We start from the raw sequence: 14,989 nt of genomic DNA, 5'->3' as shown, positions 1-14,989 counted from the left end.
TTTCAGCTGCATGGCGAGCCAGACTGCCTCCTTTAGTGTTTGATGATACACGACTAGCAACTCGGCCCTGTACCCAGCATTGGAAGCTTACTGATAAGTCATGGGTGCCTAGCCCATCAAATTCTTCACCTTGCCGGCGTGCCAAAACTGCTACTGGATTGCTGCACTAGCTGGCATGTATGCTACTGGAAATGATGCAACACATCATGCCAGACTGCTCGTTCTCGTTCTCAAGGCAGACTTGGTTTTGTCCTGGATACACCCTATGGCATGCCTACCTTGAACCGATGGCGATAAGGCACTCTACCTAGTCGGCGGCCTTGGTCCGTGAAGGTCCTGAGTGACACCACAATTGATTGACATTGATGGAACGGAGGGAGTATTAGGTTGCGGCATACACAACATTCTAATACATTATATATGGTTTTAATAGGCCACTGTGTATAATACACAACATTTCCATGCCAGACACAGTAATAAGAGTTAGAGGTCACACGCGAGAAGAAGAAAATGAATGGCGCACACAGGAATCTCCTTGTCCTACACGATAATAAGAGGTAGGGAATGTCACCGTCTTTTAATTTCTTGGTGAAGTTTGAATGGCACACACAAAGTTTACTATTTTCCATTTATTCTGAATAAGTTGTGTTGCTATCTGCCTTTTCCAACTTCTTTGTGTCGCCCACTAAATTGTAGCTCCAAACTTTTAAAGTTTTAATACTTTCGCTTCGCAACTTGTTTGATATGTGAGTAGACGATCTTGATGAAGCCTTTCTTGCCATTTAATTACTCCTTACAACACGACTTCTAAAGAGCCTCGCATTACCATGGGAGTATGGGAGTGTAATTTGGGAAGTTTGCTTAGCTTCTTGACTTACTTGGTCACCTTATGCCTTTCCTCTCCCTGCATTTGTTGTTCCCGTCATTCGTTCCATCTTAGGAGATTTAGAAGATTCGATTGCAATGAGTCGTGTATTATCTCTCTCAGGGATATATCCACTACCATCTTTGGGGGTTGAGAGTAACAAGGGTATGATTAGTTAACTGATCCTTAGATATGTTCAACCCATTATTTGCCGTGATTTTAACCATGCACATATGTTGTTGATTGTAGAGCCGATCAAGGAGTAGTCCCTCAGTTTTATGTCAAGCTAGCTATTTTCAAGTAACAACTCGACAGGGGTAGTGGGTTCCTGCATTTCCATATGGAACTAAGGAGGTTGCCCAGTTAATTAGGGGAAACCAGATAGAAAGCCCACAAACCCTCCACAAAGGCCACAAACCCTTCACCGGTCGTTAGTGTGATGGAAACCACAACAAACAAACGCACCAACGACCCACTAAATGGATGTTGTTGAAGAAAACGTCCGCCGCATCGAATTCTTCTTGCCCCCTCCACCCATCAAATCCTTCTCCCCCCCACCTAGCAAACCAGATCCGGCATGACCCACCCAAGGAGGGCAGGAAGACTATCACATACTCCTAAAGGAGCACAAAAGATGCTTCACAAAGCACCACAACACAATTACCGCCTATGTCAACGGCGAGAGAAACCAAAGTCGTGTTTAGGTGTAGGTTTCAGCCGACCTGATATTTGTGGTGAACGAATGCGCGTTCATAGAACCATGTGACATTGGCAACACTCGGCACACATACGACCATCACAGTATGGGACTGCTGCCTCGGCATCCGCCTAGCTGCCAATACTGGAACCAGTTTTTTTTCTCAACATATTTCTGTAATTGGCGTAGGCAAAATAGAACATTCTGTGTTCGTAATCCTGAAAAGGCTACGCCTGCTCTCATCATCATCGCGAGATTTTGAAGAAGAATAAGCCCCAGCTCCAATTAAAAACTGTGATCAATGAACATGCCTTCTGCTTGATCTTTAAGGACTTGATAAAAGGTGAAATATGCTCTCATCTGGACAAGATCAAATTTTCCACCGATCCTTCACATACACATACATCTATCATGCCCAGTAGCATGTAGAAACCAAAATTACGGACATAGCAATGGGAATTTGAAGTGTGAGCACGATAATATACTAGCAAACAACTAGCAAATCAAACGACCAAGGGGGAGAACAAAGACGATGCTCAGAACGCTGAGATGTGAGACTCGTGAATCTCTTTCCTGATTTGGGACCTCCAGTCGTTAGCACCGCCAGCACCTCCTACTCCATCGAACACCACCTCCATGGCACCCAGGTTCAAACTATGGACTCCTTAAGGACTTGTGTGCCATGGAGGTGGTATTCGATGGAGGTGGAGGTGCTGACGGTGCCAACGATTGGATGTCCTAAATCCGGAAAGAGACTCGTCAGTCTCACATCTCAATGCTATGAGAACTATCTCTGTTCTCCACCCTTCGCCGTTTTATTTGCTAGTGTATCATCCTGCCCACACTTCAAATTTGCATTGCTATATATGTAATTTTGGTTTCTACGTGCTCTTGGGCATCATAGATGTATGCGGATGTGATGGTTTGATGGAAAAATTTGGTGATAGCATATTTCACCTTTTGTCAAGTCCTTTAAGAGCAAGCAGAGGACATGTTCATTGATCACAGCTTTTGATTGGAGCTGTGGCTTATTCTTCTTCAGGATCTTGCGTGATGTTGGTAGCAGGCATATCCTTTTCAGGACATGTTTTATTTTGCCTTTGTCAAATATAGGAATATTCTGAGGAAAAAAAAGCTGGTACTTCTATTCTTCGTGTGTTATGGTTATTTACTACCATATTCTCAATGAAGAAACATTATATGGTGGGAGGTATCCTACTACTGGAAGAAGATTTTGTGTTGTGAAGGGTTTATGTTTTCATACCCGCGTCTGTGCTCTTCGACATTTATTTCTTTATGTTGCTGTTTTATTTTCTAAAATCACTAGCCTATTCTGACAGTTCAGACTTCCGCCGTAGTCAAACCATTAACTGGCAGGCCTACTACAAACTAACAGGCTATAACTTGAAAACAAATCTTCCTTTGTTATTTTTAATTTATAGCATGTTAGGCTTCTTCTCTCTACAGGTTCATATTTATTCAGAGTAGAAAGTATATGGCCTGATGCATCAGGTTGGCTACCTGCAAACCATTTTGTGTGGATACAACATGTTGATTTGATATCCAAACAGTGATTTATATGATTGTACTCAGCTATTAGTTTGACCTATATATCTTCTTATTTCCATTAAGCGTTTCTTGTAAATGTATGCAACTTGCATTGGTTTTTTTCTTACACACACACACACACACACACACACACACCGTACATGCTCCTGGCTGCTCACTCGGGGCACATCATATATTATCATGTTATTTGGAGTGCTATTGTTTGAACTTGGAAGTGCATGAGATGTATCACATATCTCATTACCTTTTAATATTATCTACACAGATCAGAGGCTCTGATGCACTATGACAAGATGAGTCCGAGAAATCGCACTGGATGTTGCTAGCAATATCTTCTGGATGTTGCTGCCAGATCAGAGAGTGTTGTTTTTGCAGTAGCTGTAAACCAGGTATATTCCATTTCTGTAATCTTTCATTGACTTTTTATGGATCTTGATATGCTGTTAAGTATGTTAAAGCTTAAAACAGGAGTGCTTCTGGCTACTAGTCTGTGACTTATCACATGATCTGGGCTTCACACCTTATCCGGGGAAATCTCGGATGTCCAATAGAGTATTTATGTAATAATAGGGCAAGGCAGAAGAGTTCACTACATAAAAATATAACTGACTGGACAGCAAGTATAATGTGGATTACCATGGGTGGGAGGGAATTAACCATTCACTAATTGGTGACTACCACAGGCAGCCCTCACCTTAGTAATACCACTGTTTCCTATTCATGTGGAACATCGACGATGACATTGGATCCACAGCTTGACCACTGTCTAGCCGTGCATGAGTGAAGGTATTTCTTGATGATAGAGGGACGGAGCTTGTATAGATACCTGAGCTTGTTGCATGAACCTTGTTTGAGTTTTGGGCCCAACACATTTACAAAAGTTAACTATAAATTGCCGGCAACTGCTGTTGCCTGTGGGGAGCTTATGAAAGGATTTTGACATCAATCACTCCTTGTTCCTTCCACGAGAAGATTTTATTCTGGTACTGAAGACTGAAGAGCTAACTTTGATAGCACTCGGTATAATTTAGACAGTTCAAAGTGTCAAGCTCGCCCTCCGTCACTTTCAGCTGCATGGCGAGCCAGACTGCCTCCTTTAGTGTTTGATGATACACGACTAGCAACTCGGCCCTGTACCCAGCATTGGAAGCTTACTGATAAGTCATGGGTGCCTAGCCCATCAAATTCTTCACCTTGCCGGCGTGCCAAAACTGCTACTGGATTGCTGCACTAGCTGGCATGTATGCTACTGGAAATGATGCAACACATCATGCCAGACTGCTCGTTCTCGTTCTCAAGGCAGACTTGGTTTTGTCCTGGATACACCCTATGGCATGCCTACCTTGAACCGATGGCGATAAGGCACTCTACCTAGTCGGCGGCCTTGGTCCGCGAAGGTCCTGAGTGACACCACAATTGATTGCAACGATTACGAGTCGAACGACTAGTCTAGACTAGTCGCTCGACTAGTCTATGAGTCGCAAACTGGCTGTCGACTCGGTTTCTCGTGTAGACTACTTGTACGAGTCGAGCCAGTCATTGACTAGTCGACGACTAGTCCAGACTAGTTGACATGTTCGAGTCGAACGACTCAAAAAACTGGGGGAGTATAAATACGATGCCTCATCCCGCGGGAGACCTAATCCTTTCTTTCCCCTCCTCACCTGGACGCGCCGCCGGCTGCTGGACGCGTCCGTCGAGCCCTCCTCGCGCCGCCGGCCGCTGGACGCCCGCCGCCGTGGATCTGAAGCTCCACCGTCGCCGGCCCCACGTCGCGGATCTGAAGCTCCACCATCGCCTTCGTCTCGCGCCCCTCCTGCTCCTTCGTCTCGCGCCCCTCCTCGCGCCGCCGGCCCCTCGTGCTCTTCTCCTCTTCAGGCAGGTGAGCCTCAGTGCTGCTCTGCCTCGCTGCTGGACTGCTGGTGCTGCTCTGCCTTGCCCCTCCTTTCTCCTCCTCTTTCTTCTTGGCTTGCCGCTGCTGTTGCTCTGCTCCGCTGCTGGACTGCTGGTGCTGCTCTGCTTGCTGTTGGTGCTGCTCTGCTCGCAGATAAGACTGCTGGTGCTGCTGTGCTTGCTGCTAGTTGCTGGTGCTGCTCTGCCTCAGTGACTCCACTTTGCTTGTTTCAATTGTATACTGTACTTGTATACTTATATAGTGTAATACTACATACTACTACTAGGTATTATTAGTTATGTACTGTAAGTTCAGTGCTACAGTACCATGTCAACTAGTCTCGCACTAGTCTAGACTAGTCTATGAGTCTCAACCTTGGAACGACTCGTCGACTCTTCGACTCGTAAACGTTGATTGATTGACATTGATGGAACGGAGGGAGTATTAGGTTGCGGCATACACAACATTCTAATACATTATATATGGTTTTAGTAGGCCACTGTGTATAATACACAACATTTCCATGCCAGACACAGTAATAAGAGTTAGAGGTCACACGCGAGAAGAAGAAAATGAATTGCGCACACAGGAATCTCCTTGTCCTACACGATAATAAGAGGTAGGGAATGTCACCGTCTTTTAATTTTCTTGGTGAAGTTTGAATGGCACACACAAAGTTTACTATTTTCCATTTATTCTGAATAAGTTGTGTTGCTATCTGCCTTTTCCAACTTCTTTGTGTCGCCCACTAAGTTGTAGCTCCAAACTTTTAAAGTTTTAATACTTTCGCTTCGCAACTTGTTTGATATGTGAGTAGACGATCTTGATGAAGCCTTTCTTGCCATTTAATTACTCCTTACAACACGACTTCTAAAGAGCCTCGCATTACCATGGGAGTATGGGAGTGTAATTTGGGAAGTTTGCTTAGCTTCTTGACTTACTTGGTCACCTTATGCCTTTCCTCTCCCTGCATTTGTTGTTCCCGTCATTCGTTCCATCTTAGGAGATTTAGAAGATTCGATTGCAATGAGTCGTGTATTATCTCTCTCAGGGATATATCCACTACCATCTTTGGGGGTTGAGAGTAACAAGGGTATGATTAGTTAACTGATCCTTAGATATGTTCAACCCATTATTTGCCGTGATTTTAACCATGCACATATGTTGTTGATTGTAGAGCCGATCAAGGAGTAGTCCCTCAGTTTTATGTCAAGCTAGCTATTTTCAAGTAACAACTCGACAGGGGTAGTGGGTTCCTGCATTTCCATATGGAACTAAGGAGGTTGCCCAGTTAATTAGGGGAAACCAGATAGAAAGCCCACAAACCCTCCACAAAGGCCACAAACCCTTCACCGGTCGTTAGTGTGATGGAAACCACAACAAACAAACGCACCAACGACCCACTAAATGGATGTTGTTGAAGAAAACGTCCGCCGCATCGAATTCTTCTTGCCCCCTCCACCCATCAAATCCTTCTCCCCCCCACCTAGCAAACCAGATCCGGCATGACCCACCCAAGGAGGGCAGGAAGACTATCACATACTCCTAAAGGAGCACAAAAGATGCTTCACAAAGCACCACAACACAATTACCGCCTACGTCAACGGCGAGAGAAACCAAAGTCGCGATTAGGAGTAGGTTTCAGCCGACCTGATATTTGTGGTGAACGAATGCGCGTTCATAGAACCATGTGACATTGGCAACACTCGGCACACATACGACCATCACAGTATGGGACTGCTGCCTCGGCATCCGCCTAGCTGCCAATACTAGAACCAGTTTTTTTTTCTCAACATATTTCTGTAATTGGCGTAGGCAAAATAGAACATTCTGTGTTCGTAATCCTGAAAAGGCTACGCCTGCTCTCATCATCATCGCGAGATTTTGAAGAAGAATAAGCCCTAGCTCCAATTAAAAACTGTGATCAATGAACATGTCTTCTGCTTGATCTTTAAGGACTTGATAAAAGGTGAAATATGCTCTCATCTGGACAAGATCAAATTTTCCACCGATCCATCACATACACATACATCTATCACGCCCAGTAACATGTAGAAACCAAAATTACGGACATAGCAATGGGAATTTGAAGTGTGAGCACGATGATATACTAGCAAACAACTAGCAAATCAAACGACCAAGGGGGAGAACAAAGACAGTGCTCAGAACGCTGAGATGTGAGACTCGTGAATCTCTTTCCTGATTTGGGACCTCCAGTCGTTGGCACCGCCAGCACCTCCTACTCCATCGAACACCACCTCCATGGCACCCAGGTTCAAACTATGGACTCCTTAAGGACTTGTGTGCCATGGAGGTGGTCTTCGATGGAGGTGGAGGTGCTGACGGTGCCAACGATTGGATGTCCTAAATCCGGAAAGCGACTCGTCAGTCTCACATCTCAATGCTATGAGAACTATCTCTATTCTCCACCCTTGGCCATTTCATTTGCTAGTTGTTTGCTAGCGTATCATCCTGCCCGCACTTCAAATTTGCATTGCTATATATGTAATTTTGGTTTCTACATGCTCTTGGGCATCATAGATGTATGCGGATGTGATGGTTTGATGGACAAATTTGGTGATAGCATATTTCACCTTTTGTCAAGTCCTTTAAGAGCAAGTAGAGGACATGTTCATTGATCACAGCTTTTGATTGGAGCTGTGGCTTACTTTCTTCAGGATCTTGCGTGATGTTGGTAGAAGGCATATCCTTTTCAGGACATGTTCTATTTTGCCTTTGTCAAATATAGGAATATTGTGAGCAAAAAAAAAGCCGGTACTTCTATTCTTTGTGTGTTATGGTTATTTACTACCATATTCTCAATGAAGAAACATTATATGGTGGGAGGTATCCTACTGGAAGAAGATTTTTGTGTTGTGAAGGGTTTATGTTTTCATACCCGCGTTTGTGCTCTTCGACATTTATTTCTTTATGTTGCCGTTTTATTTTCTAAAATCACTAGCCCATTCGGACAGTTCAGACTTCCGCCGTAGTCAAACCATTAACTGGCAGGCCTACTACGCACTAACAGACTATAACTTGAAAACAAATCTTCCTCTGTTATTTTTAATTTATAGCATGTTAGACTTCTTCTCTCTCCAGGTTCATATTTATTCAGAGTATAAAGTATATGGCCTGACGCATCAGGTTGGCTACCTGCAAACCATTTTGTGTGGATACAACATGTTGATTTGATATCCAAACAGTGATTTATTTGATTGTACTCAGCTATTAGTTTGACCTATATATCTTCTTATTTCCATTAAGCATTTCTTGTAAATGTATGCAACTTGCATTGGTTTTTTTCTTACACACACACACACCGTACATGCTCCTGGCTGCTCACTCGGCGCACATCATATATTATCATGTTATTTGGAGTGCTATTGTTTGAACTTGGAAGTGCATGAGATGTATCACATATCTCATTACCTTTTAATATTATGTGCACAGATCAGAGGCTCTGATGCACTGTGACAAGATGACTCCAAGAAATCGCACTGGATGTTGCTAGCAATATCTTCTGGATGTTGCTGCCAGATCAGAGAGTGTTGTTTTCGCAGTAGCTGTTAACCAGGTATATTCCATTTCTGTAATCTATCATTGACTTTTTATGGATCTTGATATGCTGTTAAGTATGTTATTAAAGCTTAAAACAGGAGTGCTTCTGGCTACTAGTCTGTGACTTATTACATGATCTGGGCTTCACACCTTATCCGGGGAAATCTCGGATGTCCAATAGAGTATTTATGTAATAATAGGGCAAGGCACAAGAGTTCACTACATAAAAATATAACTGACTGGACGGCAAGTATAATGTGGATTACCATGGGTGGGAGGGAATTAACCATTCACTAATTGGTGACTACCACAGGCAGCCCTCACCTCAGTAATACCACTGTTTCCTATTCATGTGGGACATCGACGATGACACTGGATCCACAGCTTGACCACTGTCTAGCCGTGCATGAGTGAAGGTATTGGTTGATGATGGAGGGACCGAGCTTGTATAGATACCTGAGCTCGTTGCTTGAACCTTGTTTGAGTTCTGGGCCAATCAAAGATTGTGGTCAATGAACATGTCTTTTGCTTGATCTTTAAGGTCTTCACAAAAGGTGAAATAGGCTCTCATCTGGACAATAGCAAAATTTCCACCAATCCATCACACCCACATACATCTATCAAGCCCAGTAGCATGTAAAAGCCAAAATTACGGACATAACAATGAGAATTTAAAGTGCGAGCAGTATGTTATACTACCAAACAACTAGCAAATCAAACGACCAAGGGGAGAAGAGAGACGGTGCTCACAACGCTGAGATGTGAGACTCGTGAATCTCTTTCCTGATTTGGGACCTCTGGTCATTGTTATCGCCAGCAACTTCTCCATCGAAGACCACCTCCATGGCAACCAGGTTCGAACTATGGCTTCCTTCCGGACTGGTGGACCAAAAGGAGAAGCTGGATGTGACTATTATGGGCTGGCTCAGGGTCGGCATGTATAACATGTGTAGCAAGGTTGTATGGCCACGCCAATGACGGTTATTTCTCAGCGGAAAAGTACAAACATTACGTACAGTTCACAGTATTCCACACTTGTTTGTCGCCTTTTTCCTTATAATGGGGAGATTCCAAAGTTGGCTTCACGAGCGTTATTTGGCAAGGTGGTTGGCAAATTGTCAACTTTTCCACATCATTCAGGGCAGTAAACCGCACATATTAGACATTGAGCAAAAAATGGAAACCTCTGTTTTCCACCCCCCCACCCCTCTACTTCTGTTTTTTCATGTTGTTCCTAGCTTGATATGGATGCCATGTCACACAAAACCTTCTAACACAGAATGTGGTGGGCGAAACACTTGCCACGTCAGACCAAACCATGCACAAATACTTCCCTTCCCTGGAATGTAATCAGATCGGGAAGAAACATAATTAGAGTTAAGTGGCGGTGGGAAAAACGTAGGTTTTCATATTTTTTTCTCAAAATCTAATACGTGCGGTGGGGTCTACTGCCCAGTGGAGAATGAAGGGGACTGCCACCCACCTCGCCAAATAACGCTCGGGAAGCCAGCTTTGCAACCTTCACATTATAAGGGAAAAGGCGACAAAGTAGTGTGAAGCAGTGTGAATTGTTCATAATGAACTTTTGTACTTTTTCGCTGACAAGTGTCATTCGCGTGGCCATACGACCTTGCTCTACATGTCATACATGCCAACCCCTGAGGCAGCCCATAATATTCGCATCCAGCTTCTCTTGGACCACTAGTCCTGAAGGAATCCATAGTTTGAACCTGGGTGCCATGGAGGTGGTCTTTGTTGGAGGAGGTGCTGGTGGTGCCAATGACTGGATGTCCCAAATCAGGAAACAGACTCGTGAGTCTCACATGTCAACACTATGAGAACCGTCTCTCCCCGCCCCCTGGCTGTTCCATTCGCTAGTTGTTTGCTAGTGTATCATCCTGCTCACGCTTCAAATTCGCATTGCCATATTTGTAATTTTGGTTTCTACATGCTCCTGGGCGTCATAGATGTATATGGATGTGATGGATTGATGGAAAATTTTGGTGTTGTCAAGATGAGAACATAATTCACCTTTTGTGAAGTCCTTTAAGATCAAGCAGAGGACATGTTCACTGATCACTGCTTTTGATTGGAGCTGTGGCTTATTCTTCTTCAGGATGTTGCGATGATGTTGATAGCAGGCATAGCCTTTTCAGGACTTATTTGCGGAAACAGAATGTTCCTTTTGCCTTTGTCAAATATAGAAATATTCTGATCGAAAAAAAGCTGGTACTTCTATTTTTGTGTGTTATGGTTATTTACTACCATATTCTGAATAAAGAAACGTCATATGGTGGGAGGTATCATACTACTGGAAGAAGACTTTTGTGTTGTGAAGGCTTTATGTTTTCATACCTGCGTCTGTGCTCTTCGACATTTATTTCGTTATGTCGCTGTTTTATTTTCTAAAAATACTGCCAGGCCTAATACAAACTAAAGCCAGGTATAATCACAAAAACAATTAGATTTCTGAAAACAAATCTTCCTCGTCATTTTTAATTTATAGCTTGTTAGACTTCTTCTCTCTCCTAGTTCATATTTATTAACAGTGGAAAGTATCTAGTGCAAACTATCAACGACGATGCGCAGACATGGAGCAGACTGGGGATGAAAGGGGTGTACGGGGTTCTCCCTGGGGTTTAGTGTGTGCGTGCTACCGCTTGGACGAGCGATCCTGTGTGCATTCATGTGCACGAATTTTTCTTTATCGACCCTATCTATCAATGAAATGATACACAAGCCTTCTGCATATTTGCGAAAATATTTTGAAGTACTCGCCGCAAGTACAACTCATTCTTCAGTCAACTTTCATTCCATTATTATGTCTTCTAAAGCATGGTATCTAGTATGCTTTCTGCATACCTTGTGAATACTGATATTGCATTTCACAGAATGGGAGGAAGGTTTATTTCTTTTAATGTTCTTTTTCCTTGAGCTGTTGAAAGCATATCTATTTAGGCTGCAAGCTAAAAGATTTGGTGTGTGTTTTTATTTTCAGGCTGATTATGATTATAAGCTGTACAATAGGTTGCGTTGTTTTTATCAAATGTTTGAACTCAGCTGTGATGTTTCTGCAACGAATTTGTAGTAGTCAAATCATTCAGGCACGGAGTAATCTTCAGGGGGTGCTATCTAGTGGTAATCAATAGCAACATGTATGTCCTTCCATGATTTTAGTTCTTGCTTACATCATTCACATTTTGCTGTCATTGGGTCCTTCAAATGCATTTTCAAAAAGATATTTGTTTCCTGGAGTCGAATGCCTCATCATTCATGCAGCTAATAGCAAACTTGTGATGCATGTCTAATCTACCCTTTTGTTTGATCAAGATCCTATAGGAAATGAAGAGAAGCCTTGCTGTGATGACAGGATTACCGTCCTTCATGAGAGCATACTCCATCATATCATGTCCTTTATGCCAGCACAGGAGGTTGTACGCACAAGCATGATATCCCGAACATGCTGTCCATTATGGACTTCAGTGCCATGCCTTGATATGGATATGTATCACTTTGATATGGACAGATTAAAGTTCAGCAAGTTTGCAGAAAGTTTGTTTGAGCAGCGGGTTGAAGGCTATACTGCTTGCCGATGCAAGATCTCTCGGGCATATCGTGTCTACGTCAGGACAGACTAGACCGTTCCTGCTTTCCATAGGAAGCTGAGCTCATCGTTCTTCTACATATGGAATGCATCTTAGCATAAGCTTTTACTCTGGACATGCGTGGGACTTAATCTAGCTAGACATTTGGTTGTTGAATGTCGTACTGAATCCCTGCCCTCTGTCCTGACATGGACCTGTTAGCATGTACTACTACTTGTGTGTGACTTGTGAGAAACTTGCTCCCATTTTATCTTGGCTGATGGATGAACATTGCAACTCATTCTGTGTTCCTTTTGGTTTCGTGATGTTAGCTGAACTGGTCAAGCCAGTGCCGGTAATACCATGCGTCTTTGGGAAATATTGAAGGCTTGGCTGCCGGAGCTATCTAATCCTAGTGGAAGAATTTAGCTAGCCACAAGCTGAGTTGATGGAACATTTACAACCATGCACTTAATCAGAATGAACCGGCAAAGTGAAAAAAATAATACAGATCTGTCCCCCCTATCAATCTGCCAAGAGAAAAGGACAGGAAAACCAGCCGCCGGCGTGCCAGTCCGGTTGCTCCATGCTGCTTCTGTCCTGCCACCCTGCTCTCCGGTGACCTTTCTGCCTCCGGTAGGCGGGGAACCAAGGATTATCATGGACATGCACTAGGTTCTGACAAAGAAGTTCTGTAAATGCAACAAGGCCGCGTTCCTGGTTCAAATAGACTTGGAAGTTCAGTTCAGTTTCTTGCTGAAACTGCTGGCGAAAGGCACAGTTCAGTTTTCGCGAGAAGAGGGAAGGCCCCGAGTCAACTTGTACACCGGTTCCCCCGGCCAACTGCCTACCACGCTGCACCGGCACTAAGCTGGGACACCAAGGCACAGGCTCAGTCTCAGTCTCAGTCTCAGATCGAGAGACCGACGATGGTGTTAATGGAGGAAACGGCGACGACGATGTGGACGTACGGCAATGGAGGAAGCGCACGCCATGTCTGCCATCCAACCACCGACCGACGGTGTCAGTGTCAACGAGAACACAAACCAAACCAAATTCATATACAGTAGTACGTACGTACTAAACATTACAAGAGATAGAAAGATGATGAGGCATGCACGCACAGGGAGCCCTAAAAGATACGTAGCTGTGTGTCGTGTTCACTGTATATTTGTTAATGGAAAAGGTCCCTTTGCTGGCATTACAACTGCCAGATCAAACTGCAACTTGCTGAAAATAATTAAACCGGTGAGATGATAGTGTTGTGCCTTTCGGAGAAGTCCATAAGGTTCAGTCAACCTGTTATGGCCATCCAGGTATGTAAAATAAAACGTCATATAGTTCATGCAGAGAAGCTGACTGACTCTACAGATTAATTTCAGGGATTGATCTATGATAATACCCCTCCGATCCATATGACTTGTCTCAGCTCAAATGGATGTATCTAATCCGTTTGAGAGACAAGTAATATGGATCAGAGAGAGTAATTTCCTTTTTCTTTTTGGAAGAATGGCTCAATTATTTCTAGTCCTCTGATATTATTCTTTTGCTTGCTAGTACAGTATATTTTCACATGGTTAGTACAGTATATAGTACCTCTCGAACAAACATCAGTCAACGAGTCTACTTATGAACAGACATAAGCAGGCACCACCACATCAACGGCTAACAGCAGCACACATCAACACACATCATTCTCTTGTACACTTAATTATGGACACTGAGAAATGAACACAACGATACAGCTGGGAGGGAATGGATAGGAATAGGATAGGTAACAAAGGGTACAAAAAATAAGTTGCTCATAATATAATAAATACGTAGTAAATAAACAAGCTAGAACCGAGTCTTTGATTGAAGAGACATAAAATCGGGTGGCGCAATAGTCTTTTGATATTCACGGTAATGCTAAGTGGGCTAACTAGTGAGTGCACTCACTGCTATCAGTGCCGCTGCTGCACTAAGCTAGCTCCCACCCCAAGCTCGAGTACGCCAGCCAGCACCCAACGCACGGTTAATAATCAAACAAGAAAACTGTTGCACATCCAGGCAAAACCAGCATCAGTGCATGCAAAACCATGCGCAGGTATCAGTTGCACTAAGTCAACTGTGGATTTAGTTTTATTTTCCACTACCGCTAGTGACTGAAAATTGGTTGATTGAACTCACTGATATTATGGAGATAAAATACGCAGAGGTGCCCATCTCTGCTGCACAGTAGCGGATCTAGCCCAATGGGCCAGGATGGGCCAACAATAGTACTGTTCGTAAAAAAATATTTTGTCTAATATGTTTTTACCATTTTTCCTATGCTATAAAGCTATCCAAAAAATCCCACTGCTGCTGCAGGTAATCGGCTGTATTGATGCGAGCAGGTCAATAACAGGTCTTAGCGTTTTCCTGGCACTGGCAGCGCGGGCACACGTCATCCTACACAGGTGATTCCTCGGTTTCAGTCGAATTGGTTGGAGCCGTTAGATTAAAATCCAACGGCCATAGGGTCTTCTTCCTCCTCCTGATCTCTCTTCCTCTAACGTCTTCCTCCTCGCACGCTAGCCCCTCCCCCGCCGGCCGGACCATTAGATCATGGCCAGTACGTTTGGTTTATGTCCAGCCGATCAGGTAGGTCAGTTTCCTTGCCGCGCCTGCCCCGTCTCCATGAATTTCGCCTGAATTTTGCAGAGCATGTAAAACAGTTCAGTCTCCCGACTCCCGTGGCCGATCGTGCCTAGTGCCGCACTAAGATCTCAGATGCATAGGGTGCTCTGTCTCGGACGGAGAGTCGATGCTAGTGTCCCGGAAAGGCGACGATGTAGACG

At 43.8% G+C, this 14,989-nt stretch overlaps 1 long non-coding RNA gene across 1 annotated transcript; it reads left to right on the top strand.

Annotated features, from left to right (window-relative positions):
• Nucleotides 1-8,612: 8,612 nt before the first annotated feature.
• On the top strand, nt 8,613-12,444 carry LOC123164962 (uncharacterized). The gene is made up of 2 exons (XR_006482726.1): nt 8,613-11,741; nt 11,917-12,444. It is a non-coding gene; the product is annotated as an uncharacterized lncRNA (long non-coding RNA).
• The last annotated feature ends 2,545 nt before the right edge of the window (nt 12,445-14,989 follow it).

The sequence above is a fragment of the Triticum aestivum genome, chromosome 7D, assembly GCF_018294505.1.
Source record: "Triticum aestivum cultivar Chinese Spring chromosome 7D, IWGSC CS RefSeq v2.1, whole genome shotgun sequence".
In the NCBI taxonomy this organism is placed as follows: Eukaryota; Viridiplantae; Streptophyta; class Magnoliopsida; order Poales; family Poaceae; genus Triticum; species Triticum aestivum.
Note: the sequence above shows the minus strand (reverse complement) of the source record. Positions and strands in the feature narration are given on the sequence as shown.